At 35.0% G+C, this 8,925-nt stretch overlaps 1 long non-coding RNA gene across 1 annotated transcript in view; it reads left to right on the top strand.

Annotated features, from left to right (window-relative positions):
- Nucleotides 1-3,668: 3,668 nt before the first annotated feature.
- The window catches only part of LOC148651137 (uncharacterized), a 45,287-nt gene continuing 40,030 nt past the window's right edge, over nucleotides 3,669-8,925 (top strand). Inside the window, exon 1 of the long non-coding RNA XR_015925523.1 lies at nucleotides 3,669-3,776. This is a non-coding gene — a long non-coding RNA (uncharacterized LOC148651137). The remainder of the gene's footprint in view (nucleotides 3,777-8,925) is intronic.

The following is an 8,925-nucleotide window of genomic DNA, read 5'->3' as shown; positions in this document are numbered from 1 at the left end:
TTGATACTTTATAATGTCAATAGTAGCCCTACTAACATTTTGATAAATAAAATATTAATATTTAAATATAATAATATCTACAATTAATAAATTAATATGCATGTCTTATGTCAACATTTAGTGTGATCCTTACCATTTGTTTCCCTTTGCTGAATTTTCCCATCTTAGGCTTATAGCCTGACACTTTGCAAGCCTCTGAATGTTAACTTGTTAACCAGCTATGGGGGGGGGACTAAGAACTGACTTCATGTGTGAAATACCTGTTCACAGTGGTATGTTGATCCCAATGTTGAGAGCAGTAAAAATGACACTTTTTTCAAAAAGTCAAATTTCACTGGCAGGGACTTCCAACAGGTCGGAATAGAGATGCTGTGATCACTTTCGGTAGCTTCATGTTTCACAGATCGCAGAACTTTGAGTTCTGTAAGTCTCAGCACTGTAATTCAATTAGCTATATTTCACAATCCTCAACACCCACCCACTGAAACACTGAAAAATCCATGCTGCTAGGATCAAAGCTGTCTTGTTTAATCAGAAAAGAAAACATTGGGCTAAAACATTGGAAATTGTGAAATCCGATCGAAAATTCTGATGCCAGTTCTCACATGTACACTCCAAACTCAGCAATGTTTTGAAAGTTCTTTAAGGTTTTGGAAATACAGTAGCAGAAAGTTGAGGTGTCAATGTCCTGAGATACAGACATTGATGCTTACCAATGTCTGCTAGAAACATAAGTTTAGCAACCCATTGTTCATCGTGTACAATGTCCACAAAGCGTGCCAAACCTTCCCATGGTTTAGCCAACTAACAGTGCTGTGAAGCCGAATGTCCTTGTACACAATGTCCATTACCTGAAGCAGAGTTTGTCTCATGCCCAATACACCTAGAGGGCGCTCTACTTCTGTCCTGTTCCTAGTTCCCTGTGATTTTTCATGCCTTTCTGGTGCATCTTCTTGTGTAGCTTTTTTACTGTACTTCCTGTGTCTGCTCTGCTCCTCGCTCAGCATTGAGGTACGGATGTCCTGAAACCCGCCTAGCACCAGGTCACTCCTGTCCGTGGCCTGAGGGCATAGGTTTCTTACTGACATTATCTGATCCCCTTAGCCTGGTCTAACCCCAGGGGCGTTGCCCCTTTTACCACTACACATAGGGTCTGTATTGCTCTCCTTGTCATTCCACGGCTTGCCCTTCCGACATCCATGAGTTTGAAAAAGTGTGAAGGTACTATAGATCTAGTAACAAGAAAATTCAATATTTTCACCACTGTGGAAGCTCTTAATTCAAAATCTTGGCACAAAGCTATTCCTGTTGGATAACACAGTGAAAATTTACCATGGGGTGACAAATGTGATCTCCAATGATCTTTTCAAATCCCTTCTGTTTTCTGATCATAGCAGGGACACCTTCAGTCATCACATAAAATATTTCCTTGATGTCAATTCCTCTTTCCTCAAAATGATTAAGAAATTTCTTAATTATTTCGTTCCCTGTAGTTGTCCTATGCATGGGTTTTAGACAGCATCGGTTAAAAATTGCTAATCACAGTATGTCATTTATATCCATACACTCATCAAATGCAACATTTAATCTTGTACATCTTTTATCTCCAATGTCTGTTTATTACCATTTTCATCCATTTCACTTGTGCATCACTCCACTGATGTAGCAGACCCAGGTAAGCCCTTAATTCTAGAGATGCTCATCCTTTGCTAGGTAAACCATTAAACAAAACACCCGAACAACTAAGAAAAGCCTCTTTTATATACTGTATGTTATATCTGTAAATGGCTTTCCTTGTTTCTCAACACATTGTGTGATTTTGTTCCTTGCTTGTGTGGTATGATTTTTACTTACACAGAAATTAGTAAAGATGCTGCTTTGTTTTCCATTCCTTGCCTTTGGATAGAGTTAGCCTTGTCCTCATTCCTTCAAGTGTTTTTCATTGGACACTTGTACAACTAACGACACTCTAACAACATAGAGCATGCACACTCCTTCTTTTATATTGAACAAATCCATATTCATCTCTCAATCTCTCAAAATCTAACAATTTTGTTCAAGACGTGTAACTTTACACTTATATGTTCAAAATGTTATTAGTGGTATGGATTGCAAGCTTTCCTGTGAAGACAATAGGGTGTAGTCCCACTAACATTAATGTAGCAAATAAACTTTAATTGGATAGCATATTTTAGAGAATTACAGAACAATATATTTTTTTTTTAACTTAATTTCTTTATGACTTATTTGACTTTATGTGCTGTGAAACATTTCTTTGTATACCAATAGCAAATGTGCTGTAGGTTGTTGATCCCTGCTGCATCTTATCAGAGACTATTTTTTTCTTCCTGCATTTTTGCATGTTCTTATTGATTAAAGCAGTAGTTTTCCAGTCTTGGGGCAAAACCCCATTTGAGGAGCAAAAACACTTGACAGCATTGTTTTAGTCTGTTTTATTTTTCACTCAACCAAATAGTGTACTACAAGTGGGAATATCAAACCAGTCTGCTCAACAAAACCTTTGAAATTTATTTATTAACAGTGCCACTTATAAGCCCGATTATGATGTATACTCTTCATGGTTCTTACTCTTGGCAGTTATTTATGAACACAAGACAGTTGCAGCTCTGATGAAAATGTAACGGGGCTCATCTGGATCAAATCCTGACAGGAACAGGGAAAGCTCCATTAATTACACAAGGAGCCTGTACAGTACATTACAGGAAACTGACATAAAATGGATGTTTTTACTTGTTGGTTACCTTTTAAGGTTGCCATTCTCCTTTGAACCTGACCACGTTTCTTAGGAGAAGCTGTTGTAACTTTCTCAACTACTCCAGAGCAAGTCTATGGAGTGCACTATTTCATACTCAGTTTTAGAATTCTAGCTAGAGAGAAAAGTATTCCAGTTTACTAAATGAGTGAGTAACCCAATTAGTTCTGCTGTTCCCCAGAAGGGGACACTGATTTTGGAGGGGGAAAAACTAATTGCAGGTAGTAACAGTCAGGACTGTTGTGTCTAAAAAAGGGAAGATTTGACATCTTGCTCTAAGTGTGAAATGAATTCTGAAATGGTCCTGGCAATTTGACTTCAATCCTGACCATATCGTTAAACAATTTCTGTGTATTTGATTGTTACACAAACACCTTCTGTGTGGGTAGTGTTGGCCGTAGGACATTTTGTTCACAGAGAAAATAATACAAGATGGCAAGTCAACACCCAGACAAACCAAAAGGCCAGTTTTATTGAAGTTTTCAAAGCTGGCCACATAAACACTCATTGGGTCTCGTCCCAAATATTTAAAAAAATTAATAAAGGAACAACCTTTTTATAAAATCCACTCACACCTTGCTCTTATTTTTAAACACCTAACTCACCACAACTGACTCCTGCCTCCCAACAAACCCCAGTGCTTACCACACCCTTAAAATAGGATTTGGGCTGTACCATTATGGATACACTAGGTGTAAAACATAACATTCTCAAGACAAACAACACATAACATAGTAGTCAGGACTACGTGGACACACTATACATGAAACTCTTAATACACGGGACAAACATTCATTAGGTCGTCTATACCTGGTTGCCATTTTTAGCAATAGCATTAGGCTCTGATAACCTCCCCACTCAGCATTCCAGCAATGGTATGTTCTACTAGAGAAGTTTCAGGCATATAACCAGTCTCCTATGTGTTTGCAACCTTTTGACCTTTCTGAGGACCCCTCCAAACAAATAGGCACTGGCTTCTCCTCTCATGCAGTGCTGTTAAGAGGTAAGCTAGTGGTATTTTACACTATGCTTTGTTTCTTTAGTGCCATTTTGCTAAACATAATGTTCTCTACTAGTAGTTTCTTCTCCTTTCCACAACGTATGTGTGCACCTGCAGGCTCAGAAACAAACAGGGTAAATTGGTGAGAGCTGATGCACTCTGGTGTTTTAGAAAAACAAGCTCTGTTAACTTCTGCCACCCCTTTCCTAGCATGTTCCATTTGCCACAGTGACAGACTGCTCTGTCACGTAGATGTATTTAAGACTTTTAGCATCCATGACATGTAGGGTAGTTTAACGTTATGGCACAGTAATTATAATGCCCATAATTCAACATTTCAATTTAATTAATCAGTTAAATCAAGTAAAATAAATGCCAGATGAATGTGTTTAATATTTATTTTCTTAAACTTTGTATTCAGTGTTTTTTAATCTAAAACACCTCGAGTTTTAAATGATTGAAATACATATTTTTAAAAAGTTTTAAATGAATAACATTATGATGCCATAATTAGTATTACATCTTGTAAATCTTGTCTACATTAGTTTGGGCTATCAAAAAAACCTGAAAAGAATAAATGGGTTCATGCTGAGGAAAAATAATGTTTGGAAGCCCTCTTATAAAGCGTGCTGATTAGGCCAACATAGGTCTTTCTGATGCCTTTGTAGTGAGTGGGATTGGGTCCAGGATTCTATCTACTATTTCTCAGGCAAGGACCCAGCATGCACAGCCTACATAAGAAGCAGATATGCCTACTATATTAAAAAGGCCCACGACCTGGTGTGAGAGGCTGGAATGCCATTATGAGTCCTGTGGAGTGATCTCACTGTAACATCTCATCTTACAGTATTAGGCCTGTTACACCTTTGTTCATTTAGGCATGGTTCCTTTATTTCAGTATGCATGGTGTTCAATAAACATTTTTTAAAGAAGACACGCTCAACAAAATTAGCCATAATATGCAGGTAGTCTGATTTAAAGATTTTGTATGTAATTATGTTAGTCATATAACATAAGACCTTCTATATGCTCAACACCTGTGACTTACCCATTGAGCTTCCCAAGCAATTGAATGGATTTTAAAGAGACGTAACTGCACATTGCACAAAATCACATTTATTTCACCTTATAGGATTTTTAACCCATTCTTAAATATTGCCTTACTGATTTTGTTTCAACCAATAGGTTCATTGCAATGTTTGAGAAGGCAAGCACCAGCTTTCATCATAGAAGTTGTCGGGTGTTAAAATTCTAAAGGAATACAAATAAATCATCGCTTCTTTCCCCAAGTACTAATGGTAGGATATAATATGTCCCAGGAGATCTATTAATCTTGAGTGTGTCCTGGACCTGAAACATTTCTGTCTTTTCTATGTTAATACTGTTAAATAAAGCCTTTCCACTTGCCTGTGACAGGTTGTTAACTTTCTCCTTAGTGAACACCTGAGTGAAATTCTCATTTAGTACATCAACTCTTATATTGTCTTGATACAATATTTTTCATTATTGTCACAGAAACATTTTACCTAATCCTTCATTGTTCTTTTTCTGTGTTAGCAATATTTTCTCTTGGTCTGCCTACTTATCTTTTTATTTCTTAATTTATATAATTGATTATTAATAACTTTAAATGAAATGAATAATTTTAAAAACTAATCTCATTGTACCCTTTTACTTTAACTAGATTGTGTTTTTTAATTGTTATCTAAAGCGCTACCTTTTCTCATTTCTTTTTCCTAAATGATTTGTTGAGCCTCTTGGAATACTGTTTTTTTTTAATTTAGCCATTCTTAAGATGAATCTGTTCTGTGCTTTAAGCAGAAGCTGTTTAAATTGCTGTCATCTATTTTCCACTGATCCCTTATATATTGTATCCCTTTTGCCTCCTTAGAACCTGTTTAATTACTTCAAAGTCTATTTTTTCTGAAATGTTAAACTTTTGGACTCAAACTGTTCATTTTCAAAGCATACTTTTTATGATCACAGTTCCCTAATGGCTCTTTCACCTCTGCCTCACTCTGTCTTGATTATTTGAAGAAAAGATTAGATCAATACAAGCTATTCCTCTTGTAGGTGCTCTGACAAACTTAGTAAGAAAGCAGTTATTAACAATGTGTACCATGTTGGCTTCTGTGATTGGCATTCCTACAGGCTTTTCCCAATTTATGTGGGTAAAGTTAAAGTCAGAAAGTCAGAAGTTAAAAACTATTGGTTTGTTTCATATCAGGGCCAGGGTTGAATCCTATTAAACATCTTTATGTAGTGGTTTACATGAAATAATACCTTTAGAAATGTACCTTTAAACTGTTTTTTGACCCATATAGATTCTGAGCTCTTTTTTAGAAAGGTACTGTAATAGCTAGAGCACCATGACCTCAGGATATTTTTAAAGTATAATTACCCGTTGTGTTTTAATAACTGTGGAATATATATCACCCTATTAAAGCAGCATTTGTTTTACTGAATTGTAAACTAATTTTAGATTTTGTGATGTAATGAAGTGTCATAGGGAGAAAATGCTGTATTAACATGGTACATTCATTATGTGTAGAAATGAGATCTTGAACCCATTTAAAAATAACTTAAATAGCTTGTTTAAAATCATATGCAAAATTGTAAATTGACAGATTCTAATGATGAAGGAATTATTTATTTTTAGCACAATAAGAAATAGAAATGTATTTTACAACAATGCAAGTGAGATATAATTATTCAAAGCAACAAATCAGAATTTGAAATAAGAGGGTAGTTCAGGTGGGTAGCTGCGTCAGCATGCGTAGGCTGCAAAGGAACAAGTAATAGGTTTATTCCATGCTGAAAAGAGAAGAAAGAAAACAACGTTTCGGCCGTGAAGCCTTCTAGAAGCCACCTGAAGAAGGCTCCATGGCTGAAATGTTGTTTTCTTTCTTCTCTTTTCAGCATGGAATAAACCTACAGTATTACAGTACTTGTTCCTTTGAAATAAGATGTTTTCTTGTTATACTTGTAAAAGTCATATACTGTAAAGCATAAATTGTATCTGGTTAAATAAAAGCTTAATTAAATAAATCAGTGAAAGCAAATTTTAGAAATGTTGCTAGCAAGATATTCTTTTGTAATGATATAGTAAATATTAGTTAATAAAGAGAACAGGCACAACACTATTATCTGGGAAACCACTAAATATAGTGCTTTCAAAAGTAACCAGACCCTTGTGCAGTTTTCACATTTTGTTGCATTAAAGGTTGCAGTCATGACACTTCTGTCATAGTAAATATTTATTCTACACACAACCTACTCTGCTTATTCAAAGTAAAAAACTAAAAGAAGGATGTAAATAGATCATATGAAAGAAAAATAGAAAAATCATGATTGCATAATTTTGTAAACTCTTGCTGTGTCAAACCTAAATTAATTTAATTGCCCAATATTACCTTGACAAGACACCAAATTTGTTGAGTAGCCTCTTTGTGCAATAAAATTAATTATTAATTCTAATTAATTCTGATTAATGTGATTTCAGAATAAATATACTGTACCTATAGTATCTTATAATACCTATAGAGCTTTCAATGCAACTCAGGGATAAAGTATAAAGGCACAGATCAGGTAAAGGGTATAAAATATTTAAAAGTTAAAAGATGTTAACTTAACATCTCATGGTGCATGATCATTAAGAAATGGAAGGCACTCTGACATTGCTTAAATCAGTCTCTCCAAACTGACCAGCCAGGCAAGGAAGAAACTGGTTACAGAGCCCAGCCCCATGAAGCAAACAGCAGCTCTTTAGAAGAGCTACAGAGTTCAGTGGCTGAGATAGGAGAAAATGTCCATAAATCAACAATATCCAAGTCACTTCACAAAGAGGAATTAGAAACTCAAAAAAAACTTCAAAGACCACATTGGGTATGCAAAAAAATCAATAAAGCAAAAGGTATCATGGTCAGAGAAAACAACATTGGAACTGTTTGGTCTAAATGCAAAGTTTACATTTGATGCAAATCCAACATACTGTACAATAGTTGCCCTCAGTCAGCACCTTCCCTATTATCAGGCATTGGGGTGGGTGTATTATATTATAGCTCTGCTTCTCATTAGCAGAGACTGGGAATCTTGACAAGCATTGCAAATTGAAAAACTTGCTTCAGACCTGAACTTGGGACAAAAATGTACTTTCATAAGAAAGTCCATGTCCTTGAGTTCCCCAATCAAAGTTTTGACTTTTCTACTGATATCCCATAGAAGGACTTTAAAACTGCTGTGCGTAAGAGATCCCCAAGCAACTGGAGAGAGCCTGAGCAAATCTGCCAAGACAAATGGGCAAAAACTGCACTGAGCCAGTGTTCAACGCTAATTGCTGCCAAAGGTGTTTCAGCCAAATACTGATTTCATGGGCCTGAATATTTCAGTTTTTCCTCTTTAGTTTTTCATGACTTTTACTATAACATATTTTACCCTCAGAAACCTTGAACTTGAAATACTAAGTTTTAAAAATATATATGCATGATTTTAAAATTGCAGTACTGGGCAATTCTGTTCCACAGGTTCCACAGAAGACCAGCATAAATTGAAATAAAGATACCTGAAAACTGAATGAAACAACAAAAATAACTTCACAACATCATAACAGAACGTTCCAGATAAATATAAAGTTTATATTATATATAATTTTATATATACTGCCCTCTCCATGTTTTACTGTATTTTAGCCTTTGATTAGAGATATTAGTACACAACTTTCCAACAACAAGGGGACTATCCAATACCATACAATATAATATATGTTACCATACAGTATGTATGTTATTGATTTTTATGTTTAATGTTGACAAAAAGCACAACTAAATAATGACAAACAAGAATGAAAACATGATATAAGAAACTGACAACATTTTGACATTTTATAGTTAATGTAACATTATATTCTTATTTGCTTATTAGGCACAGAAGCATATTCTCATGTTATATTAAATGTTTTATTTTCCAACAAACACAGGAGTAACATTGTTACATTGACTACTGTGAAAATGTAGTAATTATTGTATAGTTCATTTTATTATAGTTTTAGATGTATACAGAAAATCTTTTAACTGGATAATTACACAATAAGATGAGTAATACTGAAAAATTAACAAAGATATAAAAGTTATAATGCACAGGAACTCAAAACTGA

This window comes from Lepisosteus platostomus, chromosome 12, assembly GCF_059453375.1.
Source record: "Lepisosteus platostomus isolate fLepPlt1 chromosome 12, fLepPlt1.hap1, whole genome shotgun sequence".
NCBI lineage: Eukaryota > Metazoa > Chordata > Actinopteri > Semionotiformes > Lepisosteidae > Lepisosteus > Lepisosteus platostomus.
The sequence above is the reverse complement of the archived record's forward strand: the minus strand, read 5'-3'. Positions and strand labels throughout refer to the sequence as shown.